The sequence below is a fragment of the Pseudophryne corroboree genome, chromosome 9 (assembly GCF_028390025.1).
Source record: "Pseudophryne corroboree isolate aPseCor3 chromosome 9, aPseCor3.hap2, whole genome shotgun sequence".
NCBI lineage: Eukaryota > Metazoa > Chordata > Amphibia > Anura > Myobatrachidae > Pseudophryne > Pseudophryne corroboree.
Genome location: NC_086452.1, coordinates 481,258,406 through 481,276,074, shown reverse-complemented (window position 1 = coordinate 481,276,074; position 17,669 = coordinate 481,258,406). Strand labels below are relative to the sequence as shown.

The 17,669-nt window shown below is 49.9% G+C and overlaps 1 long non-coding RNA gene across 1 annotated transcript in view; it reads left to right on the top strand.

Annotated features, from left to right (window-relative positions):
* Nucleotides 1-14,931, top strand: part of LOC134957176 (uncharacterized) — a 245,054-nt gene extending 230,123 nt beyond the window's left edge. Inside the window, exon 3 of the long non-coding RNA XR_010186515.1 lies at nt 14,900-14,931. This is a non-coding gene — a long non-coding RNA (uncharacterized LOC134957176). The remainder of the gene's footprint in view (nt 1-14,899) is intronic.
* Nucleotides 14,932-17,669: the final 2,738 nt, after the last annotated feature.

The window sequence follows — 17,669 nt, the reverse complement described above, 5'->3', positions numbered from 1 at the left end:
ACAGCACCGCAGTGTCCCTGCAACTGATCAGAGATCATCGGTGCCACGACTGGAGAAGAAGTGCTACGGCTGTGGAAAAATCGGACATCTGAGGATGAATTGTCCTGCATCCCAAGCACCCCAGACTCGTGCCCCAAATCCGAGTGCTCGCTTGTTTGACGAGTGGAGATGAGCCTACAGAGACTGTTCCCCCTCCAGTCAGTCCGATGGAGTGTGGTGAGAAACAGGTGCAATCTGCGGAGAGAGTCACCTGCATGGCCAAACAGCCCCTACACAATATGTGGAGGCACCTGCAGCCGGTCCACGTGGGACCCTTGCAGGGGGAAGGCCTAAGAGACTCTGGGGCCTCAATCACTGTTGTGAGCCCCCACCTTATAGATCCTGCTGCAGTATTGCAGGGTCACACTGCCAAGGTCACCCTGGCATATGGAACGGAGAAAGAGGTTCCCATGGCAAGAGTCTACCTGGACTAGGGATCTGGACCAGAGTTGCGAGAAGTTGCCGTCATGGATGGTCTCCCAACTGATGTGGTTCTAGGAAATGATCTGGTTGGTGGGATCGTCACCACTTTTGCTGGCGCCATTCCCCGGAGTCAAGTTCCACAACCACCGTTGACATCAGCTACTCCAGCACAGCCCAGCCCAGAGGAAAAGACTACAGCTGCTAGACAACTGCCAGCACAGCCAACCACAACCTCAACCAGCCCAGAGGAAAAGATTACAGCGGCTAGATCGGCACATCGACCCCGCATGCCTTTTGCCTCTGGTATGACTATGTCCCCTAGCAACGCACAGGATGTTGGTTCCAGCTCGTTTGATCCTGTCTGGATGCCCAAGGATGCTCCTGACCCAAGTGGTGTGCCAACTCCGGCGGTGAGTATGAGAAACCACACTGACCTTTCCGTGACTGGCCCTTACCAGACTGACTCTAGTAGTAGTAGTGTCCCAATTTAGGAGAGGTTGAGGGCCGCAGGCAGGAGTTTAGGGAGGCTCAACTCTCTGACCCATCCCTGAAAGGCATGAGGCGCCATGCTGACAGCGGCCTTGACGGAGTTGGGGAAGGAAGTTTGACCTGGCGGGAAGGGTTAAGGTACAGGGTAGACAGGAAAGTGGGTGGGGATAGACCAGATAGGGAATGTGTCCAACTGGTCCCCCCAGGGAACGTTCCTGCGCAACTGGTGTCGGTTGCCAGTGAAACCCCTTTGGACAGCCACTCAGAGATAGACCGTACCCTGTGCCTGACACAGAGCTTACCCTGGTCTGGAATGTCGGATGATGCCCAGACCAACTGTAAGGCTGGTGCCATGCGTTGGCAGATGGGGCACTCCAGCGGTTGTGTTGTCTCTGGGCCTGTGCCCATAGGAGAACCTTTACAGCAAGTTGCTGTGGACATAGCAGGTCCCCTGCCTGCGCGCAGTAGATCGGGGAAGACACGCAGCCTCCCTGTAGTGGAAACCACCCAGGATCCAGAGGCTGGTGGTCTGGCCGCCATCACTGTGGCACAGGTAGCGGACGACGAGGAAAGAGCAGACCTAGGCGACAGGGTAGGTTTCCCGAGTCATAGGTCGACAGAGGAGGATTGGAGGGCAGACAGTTGCCAGATAGAAATGACGGAGGTGCAGTGCCTGGGGTACCGTGTGGGAGGAGACAGGGGTAGGCCCAAAGCAGAGGCGACCAGAGGCTGTCCCTCGCCCACATCACCCAGACTGGTACTGACCTTAGAACCTGTAAGGCCCTACGGACACGTTGTCATTGACTTTAGTCCTGTAGTGAATCCCCTTACAGAGATGGCTAGGAAGGGCATTCCCAAGTCAGTGGACTTTGCACCCGCTTGTGTGTTGGCATTCCTGTCACTAGAGGAGGCTCTGGTACCCGCTCCAGTACTGATGGCGCATATTCCTGACCAGGACGTTGTGGTACGAACTACTGCGCCACAGTATGAACTCTGAGTCTGTGCCCTGCGCAGGCTCCACATACCCAGGCACTGCAGCTGGGGCATCTGCTATCCCCAACTCAGTGCTACATACACCGTACATATACATGTCCTGTGCCTGGTGCCCTGCGCCAGGCTGCACATACCCACCTGCACATACCCACCTGCACATACCCACCTGCACATACTCACCTGCACATACCCACCTGCACATACCCAGGCTGCACATACCCACCTGCACATACCCACCTGCACATACCCAGGCTGCACATACCCAGGCTGCACATACCCACCTGCACATACCCACCTGCACATACCCACCTGCACATACCCAGGCTGCACATACCCACCTGCACATACCCACCTGCACATACCCAGGCTGCACATACCCACCTGCACATACCCACCTGCACATACCCACCTGCACATACCCACCTGCACATACCCAGGCTGCACATACCCAGGCTGCACATACCCACCTGCACATACCCACCTGCACATACCCAGGCTGCACATACCCAGGCTGCACATACCCACCTGCACATACCCACCTGCACATACCCAGGCTGCACATACCCACCTGCACATACCCACCTGCACATACCCACCTGCACATACCCAGGCTGCACATACTCACCTGCACATACCCACCTGCACATACCCACCTGCACATACCCACCTGCACATACCCAGGCTGCACATACCCACCTGCACATACCCACCTGCACATACCCACCTGCACATACCCAGGCTGCACATACCCACCTGCACATACCCACCTGCACATACTCACCTGCACATACTCACCTGCACATACCCACCTGCACATACCCAGTCTACACATACCCACCTGCACATACCCACCTGCACATACCCACCTGCACTTACTCACCTGCACATACCCACCTGCACATACCCAGTCTACACATACCCACCTGCACATACCCACCTGCACATACCCACCTGCACATACTCACCTGCACATACCCACCTGCACATACCCAGTCTACACATACCCACCTGCACATACCCACCTGCACATACCCAGGCTGCACATACCCAGGCTGCACATACTCACCTGCACATACCCACCTGCACATACCCAGGCTGCACATACCCACCTGCACATACCCACCTGCACATACCCAGGCTGCACATACCCACCTGCACATACCCACCTGCACATACCCACCTGCACATACCCAGGCTGCACATACCCACCTACACATACCCAGGCTGCACATACCCACCTGCACATACCCACCTGCACATACCCAGGCTGCACATACCCACCTGCACATACCCACCTGCACATACCCACCTGCACATACTCACCTGCACATACCCACCTGCACATACCCACCTGCACATACCCACCTGCACATACTCACCTGCACATACCCACCTGCACATACCCACCTGCACTTACTCACCTGCACATACCCACCTGCACATACCCACCTGCACATACCCACCTGCACATACCCACCTGCACATACTCACCTGCACATACCCACCTGCACATACCCAGTCTACACATACCCACCTGCACATACCCACCTGCACATACCCAGGCTGCACATACCCAGGCTGCACATACCCACCTGCACATACCCAAGCTGCACATACCCACCTGCACATACCCACCTGCACATACCCACCTGCACATACTCACCTGCACATACCCACCTGCACATACCCACCTGCACATACCCACCTGCACATACCCACCTGCACATACTCACCTGCACATACCCACCTGCACATACCCACCTGCACATACCCACCTGCACATACTCACCTGCACATACCCACCTGCACATACCCAGTCTACACATACCCACCTGCACATACCCACCTGCACATACCCAGGCTGCACATACCCAGGCTGCACATACCCACCTGCACATACCCACCTGCACATACCCAGGCTGCACATACCCACCTGCACATACCCAGGCTGCACATACCCAGGCTGCACATACCCACCTGCACATACCCACCTGCACATACCCAGGCTGCACATACCCAGGCTGCACATACCCACCTACACATACCCAGGCTGCACATACCCACCTGCACATACCCACCTGCACATACCCAGGCTGCACATACCCACCTGCACATACCCACCTGCACATACCCACCTGCACATACCCAGGCTGCACATACCCACCTGCACATACCCACCTGCACATACCCACCTGCACATACCCAGGCTGCACATACCCAGGCTGCACATACCCACCTACACATACCCAGGCTGCACATACCCACCTGCACATACCCACCTGCACATACCCAGGCTGCACATACCCACCTGCACATACCCACCTGCACATACCCAGGCTGCACATACCCACCTGCACATACCCAGGCTGCACATACCCACCTGCACATACCCACCTGCACATACCCACCTGCACATACCCAGGCTGCACATACCCAGGCTGCACATACCCACCTGCACATACCCAGGCTGCACATACCCACCTGCACATACCCACCTGCACATACCCACCTGCACATACCCAGGCTGCACATACCCACCTGCACATACCCACCTGCACATACCCACCTGCACATACCCAGGCTGCACATACCCACCTGCATATACCCACCTGCACATACCCAGGCTGCACATACCACCTGCACATACTCAGGCTGCACATACCCACCTGCACATACTCAGGCTGCACATACCCACCTGCACATACCCACCTGCACATACCCAGGCTGCACATACCCAGGCTGCACATACCCAGGCTGCACATACCCACCTGCACATACCCACCTGCACATACCCACCTGCACATACCCACCCTGAACATACCCACCTGCACATACCCACCCTGAACATACCCACCTGCACATACCCACCTGCACATACCCACCTGCACATACCCAGGCTGCACATACCCACCTGCACATACCCAGGCTGCACATACCCACCTGCACATACCCAGGCTGCACATACCCACCTGCACATACCCAGGCTGCACATACCCACCTGCACATACCCAGGCTGCACATACCCACCTGCACATACTCAGGCTGCACATACCCACCTGCACATACTCACCTGCACATACTCAGGCTGCACATACCCACCTGCACATACTCAGGCTGCACATACCCACCTGCACATACTCAGGCTGCACATACCCACCTGCACATACTCAGGCTGCACATACCCACCTGCACATACCCAGGCTGCACATACCCACCTGCACATACCCACCCTGCACATACCCACCCTGCACATACCCACCTGCACATACCCACCCTGCACATACCCACCTGCACATACCCACCCTGCACATACCCACCTGCACATACCCACCTGCACATACCCACCTGCACATACCCACCTGCACATACCCAGGCTGCACATACCCACCTGCACATACCCACCTGCACATACCCAGGCTGCACATACCCACCTGCACATACTCACCTGCACATACCCACCTGCACATACCCAGGCTGCACATACCCAGGCTGCACATACCCAGGCTGCACATACCCACCTGCACATACCCACCTGCACATACCCAGGCTGCACATACCCAGGCTGCACATACCCACCTGCACATACTCAGGCTGCACATACCCACCTGCACATACCCACCTGCACATACTCACCTGCACATACCCACCTGCACATACTCGGGCTGCACATACCCACCTGCACATACTCACCTGCACATACTCAGGCTGCACATACCCACCTGCACATACTCAGGCTGCACATACCCACCTGCACATACCCACCTGCACATACCCACCTGCACATACCCACCTGCACATACCCAGGCTGCACATACCCACCTGCACATACCCACCTGCACATACCCACCTGCACATACCCAGGCTGCAGTGCCCCACAGCACAATATATAGATTTCATGGTTTTAAAACATTTAGCTTTTGTGTGCCCAGCGCCGCCCCCTTAGCCCTGCAGCCTGGAGCAGTAGGGCGCACTGGCGGATGGCAGCGCTGCTGAGGTCTGGGGGGAGCTGGCTGCAGCAGGGCCTAACTTTTACCTGCCCCGCTGCTTACCCCCCATCACCCAGTGTGGCTCAATTCTGTGCCTCGCCGCAACCTCCGGATCCGAGGCTGTTTGTGGCCACCTGGGAGCAAGCACCCTTTTGATGCCCGGAGGCTCAGGATGCTCCTCCCGGCCGTCGTGGCTCCCTGCCTCCCTGCAGCACTGAGGTACCTAGCTCCCCGGGTTCCGGTATGAATGGTCGACCATGTTATGGTCAACAGTCACTAGGTCGACCAATAGTGGTCAACATTGGCATGGTCGACATGGACAAATGGTCGACGCATGAAAGGTTGACATGAGGTTTTTTTTGTTTTTTTGGTGTTGTTTTCTTCGTAGAGTGACGGGGAACCCCAATTAGTGCACCATGCCCCCTCGCTTCGCTCGCCATGCTTCGGGCAAGGTGCTTCGCTCCACTACCGCTGCGCTTGGCTCAGGTTACCGTTTCCAATCGTAGTCCACGTGGATCGTAAAGTATGGAAAAGAACAAAAGAAATTTTTTTTTTAAATCGCATGTCAACGTTTTCATGTGTCGACCTTTCATGTGTTGACCATGTGTCCATGTCGACCACGTCAATGTCAACCAATAGTGGTCGACCTAATGACTGTTGACCATAAAATGGTCGACCATCCAAACGGATACCAGATCCCGGACCTCAGCGCCCAGTACCCTACGTACCCCCTGCCGCATAGGTAGCCTGCCAGCCCAGTCCCCCGTGAGTGGTGCACTCTGGGCGGCAGTGGCAGCTTCCTCTTCCCTGGCGCAGTGAAGGGGATACCTTTTACCACCGCGGCCGCCGGGAGCGGAGCTCCCAGTCCCTGGTGGTCGGCACTGAGCGCTGCAGCGGGAGCAGTCCTTCTGGACACCGGCGCAGCAAATAAAACACATTTCAAAACACACAGCGACAAGCGTCTAACATACATTTAAAGATGGTGCCCAGCGTCCTTTGTCTATGGTAATATCAATATGTCCAATTATGAATGTTTTTTATCTGCAAGACTGGTAAACAATTATATCTAAGTCCCAGTCAGTTACATTATAATAAATTGTTACTATTTCTTGGACATATAATATTATATCCTATAACATATAACTTTGCATGAGCCTTTTTGTGTTTAGGTTCTGCCCTCATAAGATCTAACCGGCGATCTGCTAATAACAGAAGTGTAATTAGTATTAATAAGAGAGAGTCCAACACTTGTGGTTTCCTCTGTGTCTTATCACTATATGTTACATGTCGTTATGTCTATGGGCGGGATGTACTAAGCAGAAAATGCGGTAAACTCCCTGTTTACCGCATTTTCCTGATGTACTAACCCCCGGCCGGCAGGACAGCGTACGTCCATAGAAGCCTATGGGCTTCTCTCCGCGGCGCTGTGTGAGGGATCCGATCGAAGAATCCCTCCCAGCATGCCCTGCGGCCGCCCCCCGTCACCCCGCGCATGCGCAGACTGACTCCTGGGGCCGAATCCCGGAAGTCAGTCTGCCGCTGCGCATCGCGGAGGACAGCTCTTATCGGAAGAGCTGTCCTCCGCAATGCTGATCGCATATGTTAGTACATATGCGATCAGCATCGTGGCGCAGGGCGGCGATGGGCGGCGATGTACATTAGTACATTCTGCCCTACGTGAGTTACTCTATTGATATATTTAATAAAAGTTAAGTTTTAAATACTTATAAGAGTGCCCCCACAAAATAGAGTATTCCTTCATCTCTTCCCGTGTTACTTACATGTATTACAACTCCAGGGTGCACGCGGACCTATAAATTATACTTACTATTCACATTAGTTCCTTCTCTATGAGAAAAAATCAATTTATCATTTACTAATAAACTTTTTTCAATACCGGCTTATATAAATGATATTTCTCTTTCCCTTCTGGGAGTGATCCAGTGCGCCACTTTTCACCCCTACACTCCCCTTTTTTTCTTGCCTTAAAAGTGCTGCAGGTGCACAGCGAGGGGCTGATAGTAATACCTGGAGTATTGTGTCCTCCTGGTGGATCCGCGCCAGGCAGGCCCTGGAAGGTGGCGCGCAGTGTGTAAGTGGTATTATCATTAGAGGAGGACGCGTATCACGCAGGTGATGCATAATGCACACCACCAGCAGCTGCTCCATCCTTATCTCCATGTAGGTTAATGGAACAGGTCGTCCGTCTCCTTCCCAGCTCTCCTCATAATGACACCTACATGGACACAGCGGGAATCAGGAGAGCTGCTGGGACGTGTAGTGCTCCTGCCAGGGACAGTCCTTTATACAGCCTTACTCCCTGTACTGCTGGGACGTGTAGTGCTCCTGCCAGGGACAGTCCTTTATACAGCCTTACTCCTTGTACTGCTGGGACGTGTAGTGCTCCTGCCAGGGACAGTCCTTTATACAGCCTTACTCTCTGTACTGCTGGGACATGTAGTGCTCCTGCCAGGGACAGTCCTTTATACAGCCTTACTCTCTGTACTGCTGGGACGTGTAGTGCTCCTGCCAGGGACAGTCCTTTATACAGCCTTACTCTCTGTACTGCTGGGACGTGTAGTGCTCCTGCCAGGGACAGTCCTTTATACAGCCTTACTCTCTGTACTGCTGGGACGTGTAGTGCTCCTGCCAGGGACAGTCCTTTATACAGCCTTACTCTCTGTACTGCTGGGACATGTAGTGCTCCTGCCAGGGACAGTCCTTTATACAGCCTTACTCTCTGTACTGCTGGGACGTGTAGTGCTCCTGCCAGGGACAGTCCTTTATACAGCCTTATTCTCTGTACTGCTGGGACGTGTAGTGCTCCTGCCAGGGACAGTCCTGTATACAGCCTTACTTTCTGTACTGCTGGGACGTGTAGTGCTCCTGCCAGGGACAGTCCTTTATACAGCCTTACTCTCTGTACTGCTGGGACGTGTAGTGCTCCTGCCAGGGACAGTCCTTTATACAGCCTTAATCTCTGTACTGCTGGGACGTGTAGTGCTCCTGCCAGGGACAGTCCTGTATACAGCCTTACTTTCTGTACTGCTGGGACGTGTAGTGCTTCTGCCAGGGACAGTCCTTTATACAGCCTTACTCTCTGTACTGCTGGGACGTGTATTGCTCCTGCCAGGGACAGTCCTTTAAACAGCCTTACTCCCTGTACTGCTGGGACATGTAGTGCACCGTAATGCCCCTAACACAATATGCCATGCACCGTAATGCCCCTTACACAATATAAACCACACACCGTAATACCCCTTTACACAATATACACCACACACCATAATGCCTTTACACAATATACACCACACACCATAATGCCTTTACACAATGGGGGTCATTCCGAGTTGTTCGTTCGTTGCCGATTTTCGCTATATTGCGATTAGTCGCTTACTGCGCATGCGCAAGGTTCGCAGAGCGCATGCGCTTAGTTATTTTACACAAAAGTTAGGTATTTTACTCACGGCATAACAAGGATTTTTCATCGTTCTGGTGATCGGAGTGTGATTGACAGGAAGTGGGTGTTTCTGGATGAAAACTGGCCGTTTTCTGGGCGTGTGCGAAAAAACGCTGCCGTTTCTGGGAAAAACGCAGGAGTGTCTGGAGAAACGGGGGAGTGTCTGGGCGAACGCTGGGTGTGTTTGTGACGTCAAACCAGGAACGAAACTGACTGAACTGATCGTAGCGTAGGAGTAGGTCTGGAGCTACTCAGAAACTGCTAAGAAATTTCTATTCGCAATTCTGCTAATCTTTCGTTCGCAATTCTGCTAAGCTAAGATTCACTCCCAGAGGGCGGCGGCTTAGCGTGTGCAATGCTGCTAAAAGCAGCTAGCGAGTGAACAACTCGGAATGAGGGCCAATATACACCACACACCATAATGCCTTTACACAATATACACCACACACCATAATGCCCTTTACACAATATACACCACACACCGTAATGCCCCTTACACAATATACACCACACACCGTAATGCACCTTACACAATATGCCACAAACTGTAATGCCCCTAACACAATATGCCACACACTGTAATGACCCTAACACAATATGCCACACACCGTAATGCATTTACACAATATGCCACACACCGTAATGCCCCTTACACAATATCCCACACACCGTAATGCCCCTAACACAATATGCCACACACCGTAATGTATTTACACGATATGCCACACACCGTAATGCTCCTTACACAATATGCCATATACCGTAATGCCCCTTACACAATATACACCACACACCATAATACCCCTTACACAATATACACCACACACCATAATGCCCTTTACACAATATACACCACACACCGTAATGCCCCTTACACAATATACACCACACACCATTATGCACCTTACACAATATACACCACACACCATAATGCACCTTACACAATATGACACACTCCATAATGCCCCTTACACAATATACACCACACTCCATAATGCCCCTTACACAATATGCCACACAACCGTAATGCCCCTTACACAATATGACACACGCCATAATGCCCCTTACACAATATGCCACACACCATAATGCCCCTTACACAATATGACACACTCCATAATGCCCCTTACACAATATGCCACACACCGTAATGCCCCTTACACAATATGCCATACACCGTAATGCCCCTTACACAATATGCACCACACACGTAATGCCCCTTACACAATATAAACCACACACCGTAATGGCCATTACACAATATACACCACACACTGTAATTCCCCTTACACAATATACACCACACACCGTAATGCCCCTTACACAACATACACCACACACCGTAATTCCCCTTACACAATATACACCACACACCGTAATGCCCCTTACACAATATGTAACCTACCATAATGCCCCTTATGACATTAAGTGCCCCTTACACGTTATTATTCCCCACACAAATAGTGCCCCATTTAAATTATGCCCCTACCTGCTCGTTGTCAGGGGTTAAAGTCAGCATGCCAACATCTTGTTTGTGCGCCCTCCCACCCCGCTACTCAATGATCCCGTTACTTCCGGGGAGCGCTGTTCACGTCTGCATTTCTTTCTCCCAGCAAATGTCCCTACCAAAATGGCCACCGTCTATTCTAACATCCTACACAACTGTCTTCTCTCAGGCAGCGGCCATTTTGGGAAGGAGATTTTACACAGTATTCTATGCGGCTGGCCACACTGCATTGAGTACTGCACACTGCGATTGCATGGCTGGCCCGCCCCTAGAAACAGACCTTCCATTACTGATAGGCGCATTGTCTTGTATAAACCTTAGGAAGGACCGTGGGAAGAGTCCGGGGTGTGGTGCGGGGGAGGGGATACTGGCATGTACACGCAGGGATTATGCAGCCATCCACTGATGCAGATCTGTGTCCTGGCTATAACCTGCCAGCCTCATCTACTATGCTGCAGGCTCAGGACAAAGAAACACTATTTACTAACGGAACAGATATGTATTTAAGCTTAACAAGGGCTTTGTGTATGACTGAAACACTGCATGACCAACTGTCCCCATTACTCATCACACAGGAGTGCATTATTAGCCAGGAATTCAGATTATCTTACCTGAGGATAGAGGGGGTAAGAGATGTCCTCCAGGGGTAGTCAGTGTCTTCCCGTATGTATGACCGCGATGTTCAGCGATGGATCCCAGCCGTATCATCACATGTCATATCAGGCTGAAAGTCAACACTCAGGACGCATGGGAGAGTGTAAGGACCTGAGCGACTCTGACATGGCGGGGTCAGGGCATCTCCACAATGGACGGTCTTGTGGGTTGTTCCTGGTGTGCAGGGGTTAGTGGAAAAAGTGTGGGGACCTGGACTGCACACCCTTTTACTAAAGATATGAAGAGGTGCTATCATGCTGAGGCTTCTAACACTATGCTGGAGGAAGAGAGATGCAGATGCACACTGCGAGCTAGGAGTGTGTATTACTCTTATATCTAATAAAGGGGGGGGCTGGACTGCACACCCTATTACTAAAGATATGAAGAGGTGCTATCATGCTGAGGCTTCTAATACTATGCTGGAGGAAGAGATGCAGATGCACACTGCTAGCTAGGAGTGTGTATTACTCTTATATCTAATAAAGGGGGGGGGGGGCTGGACTGCACACCCTATTACTAAAGATATGAAGAGGTGCTATCATGCTGAGGCTTCTAATACTATGCTGGAGGAAGAGAGATGCAGATGCACACTGCGAGCTAGGAGTGTGTATTACTCTTATATCTAATAAAGGGGGGGGGGCTGCACACCCTATTACTAAAGATATGAAGAGGCGCTATCATGCTGAGGCTTCTAATACTATGCTGGAGGAAGAGAGATGCAGATGCACACTGCTAGCTAGGAGTGTGTATTACTCTCATATCTAATAAAGGCGGGGGGGGGCTGCACACCCTATTACTAAAGATATGAAGAGGTGCTATCATGCTGAGGCTTCTAATACTATGCTGGAGGAAGAGAGATGCAGATGCACACTGCTAGCTAGGAGTGTGTATTACTCTCATATCTAATAAAGGCGGGGGGGGGCTGCACACCCTATTACTAAAGATATGAAGAGGTGCTATCATGCTGAGGCTTCTAATACTATGCTGGAGGAAGAGAGATGCAGATGCACACTGCGAGCTAGGAGTGTGTATTACTCTTATATCTAATAAAGGAGGGGGGGCTGGACTGCACACCCTATTACTAAAGATATGAAGAGGTGCTATCATGCTGAGGCTTCTAATACTATGCTGGAGGAAGAGAGATGCAGATGCACACTGCTAGCTAGGAGTGTGTATTACTCTTATATCTAATAAAGGGGGGGGGGTCTGGACTGCACACCCTATTACTAAAGATATGAAGAGGTGCTATCATGCTGAGGCTTCTAATACTATGCTGGAGGGAGAGAGATGCAGATGCACACTGCGAGCTAGGAGTGTGTATTACTCTTATATCTAATAAAGGGGGGGGGGGCTGGACTGCACACCCTATTACTAAAGATATGAAGAGGTGCTATCATGCTGAGGCTTCTAATACTATGCTGGAGGAAGAAAGATGCAGATGCACCCTGCGAGCTAGGAGTGTGTATTATTCTTATATCTAATAAAGGGGGGGGGGTGAGCTGCACATCCTATTACTAAAGATTTGAAGAGGTGCTATCATGCTGAGGCTTCTAATACTATGCTGGAGGGAGAGAGATGCAGATGTACACTGCTAGCTAGGAGTGTGTATTACTCTTATATCTAATAAAGGGTGGGGGGACCTGGACTGCACACCCTATTACTAAAGATTTGAAGAGGTGCTATCATGCTGAGGCTTCTAACACTATGCTGGAGGAAGAGAGATGCAGACGCACACTGCGAGCTAGGAGTGTGTATTACTCTTATATCTAATAAAGGGGGGGGCTGGACTGCACACCCTATTACTAAAGATATGAAGAGGTGCTATCATGCTGAGGCTTCTAATACTATGCTGGAGGAAGAGAGATGCAGATGCACACTGCGAGCTCGGAGTGTGTATTACTCACATCTAATAAAGGGGGGGGGGGGTACTGGACTGCACACACTATTACTAAAGATATGAAGAGGTGCTATCATGCTGAGGCTTCTAATACTATGCCGGAGGAAGAGAGATGCAGACGCACACTGCGAGCTAGGAGTGTGTATTACTCTTATATCTAATAAAGGGGGGGGGGGCTGGACTGCACACCCTATTACTAAAGATATGAAGAGGTGCTATCATGCTGAGGCTTCTAATACTATGCTGGAGGAAGAGAGATGCAGACGCACACTGCGAGCTAGGAGTGTGTATTACTCTTATATCTAATAAAGGAGGGGGGGCTGGACTGCACACCCTATTACTAAAGATATGAAGAGGTGCTATCATTCTGAGGCTTCTAATACTATGCTGGAGGAAGAGAGATGCAGATGCACACTGCTAGCTAGGAGTGTGTATTACTCTCATATCTAATAAAGGCGGGGGGGGGGGGGCTGCACACCCTATTACTAAAGATATGAAGAGGTGCTATCATGCTGAGGCTTCTAATACTATGCTGGAGGAAGAGAGATGCAGATGCACACTGCGAGCTAGGAGTGTGTATTACTCTTATATCTAATAAAGGAGGGGGGGCTGGACTGCACACCCTATTACTAAAGATATGAAGAGGTGCTATCATGCTGAGGCTTCTAATACTATGCTGGAGGAAGAGAGATGCAGATGCACACTGCTAGCTAGGAGTGTGTATTACTCTTATATCTAATAAAGGAGGGGGGGCTGGACTGCACACCCTATTACTAAAGATATGAAGAGGTGCTATCATGCTGAGGCTTCTAATACTATGCTGGAGGAAGAGAGATGCAGATGCACACTGCGAGCTAGGAGTGTGTATTACTCATATCTAATAAAGGAGGGGGGGGGGCTGGACTGCACACCCTATTACTAAAGATATGAAGAGGTGCTATCATGCTGAGGCTTCTAATACTATGCTGGAGGAAGAGAGATGCAGATGCACACTGCTAGCTAGGAGTGTGTATTACTCTTATATCTAATAAAGGGGGGGGGGGGCTGGACTGCACACCCTAATACTAAAGATATGAAGAGGCGCTATCATGCTGAGGCTTCTAATACTATGCTGGAGGAAGAGAGATGCAGATGCACACTGCTAGCTAGGAGTGTGTATTACTCTTATATCTAATAAAGGGGGGGGGGGGCTGGACTGCACACCCTATTACTAAAGATATGAAGAGGTGTTATCATTGTAACCCTGGCGCAAGTGATGGGTTACAGTGAACTGACAGAGTGTGCCTCCACCCAAGCTAGTTAGATGAGTGTATTTCCAGGTGAGCTTGGGAACGCCTCGATGGAAGATATTTTGTCAATCCCCCTCCTATCTAGATAATATATTTATTCCCCTTCAGGGACTCCAATAGGAAGACCGGGTGGCTAATGGTATTACCTTTTTTCCCTTTCAGGTTCCACCTCCAAGAAACCGTCAACTTCAATGGTAAGTATATTTGGGTTTACTTGTTTTCAATCAATTATAGTAAAATTTTACAACTCGTACCTTTCATCTGCGTAGAGGGTAGGCCTCAGGATGAGTCGTTCATCACCTTAGCAATCTATTAACAGAAAATAACTGCATGCAATACAAAAAAAATTAACCATCCAATAGTCTATAAGACTATTTAACCGGGTTGGTGAAAATAATACAATATGGTATTTATATATTATATAACACCCATTATACTATGGTGCACCATCCGCTATATACCCAATAGTTATTTAACCATAAAGTAGTTATTATATGACTTTCTGTACTAGCAGTCTGATACCCTGGAAAAAGTCAGTAGATGAGTAGGGTAATTAATCCACGTTAGAGTGTTCAGGTGTGAATCATTTACATAGAGCAGCTCCCGTCCCTTGTAGCTCCCTTCTCAAAGAGGGACTGACTGGAAGTCCATTCTTGGGTTTATTAGGGGGAGTTAAGTACTTATATTGTTTATATCCAATTAGGATTCTTGACTCGGGTCGATAACAGCAATTATAATGAATTCCAGTTTATCTTGGAGGTGCTTAGAATAATGAATTAGTTGGGCCGGACTAGGTCCCAGTAGCTATTCCCTTGCTACGTCATTAACGCTTGGAATTAGTAGTGCTGCTACTCAATGGTTCCATAGTCTATCCTTCTTCTAATCGCGGTAGTCAGGGTAGTAAGATCGCTAGCCAGGACGGATGCTATGTCTGCGGCCCATTAATATCAAGTGTATGGCTACCGTATCCTCACCTGCAGCAGTATAAGTGTGTGGTAGAGGTATATGGGGCAGGCTGCTATGCATCAATATCCTAGCTCCAAGTAATGATGCTACGCAATGTATGTCCCTGATGTCCGTGGCCTATGCCGGCACCATATTAGTATGCGTAGGCAACAGGATACTCCCTCATATGGTGAGTGGTATATAGGTATATAACTGTCACAATAACATCCACTCTAGATAAGAGAGGGGTTAATAGGTAGTCAATTATACTTGTTGAAATGTAGCGACAAATTGCTTCATATAAGGACAGCTTTAGAAGTAATAATAAGTTCTGCAAGGATGTCTGCCTACTCTTTACAAAGGCTGTAACAGTATTCAAAGCTATGCTGTGCTCTCAGCTGCTGAGTGTAGTGTAAGGGCTTGATTTCCTTACCATTACAGTATATGTCCCAAATTACTCCAGGAGGCTCTATCAACTCCTCCCCCGACTCCTCCTCCGGTTCAATGAGGGGGAAAGTTCCGCCTCCGTAGGCTGGACTATGGTGTAGGGTTGCTATGCAGCCGCTCTCCGGGACGGCCCCGACTACCGCCTCTATTGCCTGCACCAGGGACTCTCCGGCGAGATCCTCCCTCCGTATGAGCAGACCCTAGCCAGTCCGTCTCCAGCTGGCCCTCAGCGCTCACTCCACTGCCAGGCAAGTCGTCACTCCGCCCCGGGACTCCAGCACTACTCCGGGTTCTCACTGCTCTTTATGCCGCTGCTCAGCGCAGGGGATCTGACACTTTTTCTGCGCTCTCCTCCGCGATCAGCCCTCTGCGTCACTCCTTCCCTATCGTTCCTCCTCTAACTGTCCCCTTCCTCGAGCGAGATCTCTGTTGGGGGGTACAGCATGCGCTCCTTACTGTCTCAGCACGAGGGCTTCTAGAAAAGTCTCTTCATGCCCTCTGGTGCTATAGTATTAACACTGTTCCCCTGCTCTATTGCCCAAGAATATCATATCAGCACCCAACAAACCCAGTGGCAAACGCAGGATTTGCATGGGGGGGTTTCCAGAACTGGGCAGAGCCAATCACGGGGTGCGGACTGAGGTGACCCAGTATATGCTGGGTCCGTAAAACTAGTGTGTCTGTGTGTGTGTGTGTGTGTGTGTGTGTGTGTGTGTGTGTGTGTGTGTGTGTGTGTGTGTGTGTGTGTGTGTGTGCATATATACACACACACACACACACACACACACACACACATAGAATGTAAGCTCTCACGAGCAGGGCCCTCTTCCCTCATGTGCTTATCCTTTTCTTACTTTAATAATCTTCAGCTGCACCACATCCAGCAGTCTTCTGCCACCTGATACTTATTCCAGTGTCATCTGCTGATGTAACTATGTTTATTTACCCTGTACTTGTCCTATATTGTCGTCAACTGTAAGTTGCTGTTTTCCTGTTTGATTATTTATGTACTCTGTAATTGGGCGCTGCGGAACCCTTGTGGCGCCATATAAATAAAGGATAATAATAATAATAATAATAATAATAATAATAATATATCTACACATATATATATATATATATATATATATATATGTATGCATGTTTAATATGCTATGTATATGTGTATATGTATGTGTGTGTATGTATGTATATATATATATATATGTACACACACATACAGTACACATATATATATACACATGTATATATATCGTGTGTGTTTATATGTATGTATGTATGTATGTATATATATACATGTGTATATATGTATACACGTGGATATATATGTACTATAAATTAAAATAAAGTAAACTTTTATTGCACTTACAAGTGCCACCAGGAAGACAGCAGGCTGCAGAGGATGCTAGACAGCCATTAATAATACTCATGCAGCTAAAAAAAAATAAAAAAAAAATTAATTTTTAGTGAAGGGGGGTTTCTGGGTACTCGGAAACCCCCCCTGGGTGCGCCACTGCAAACCACATACAACTATACATAT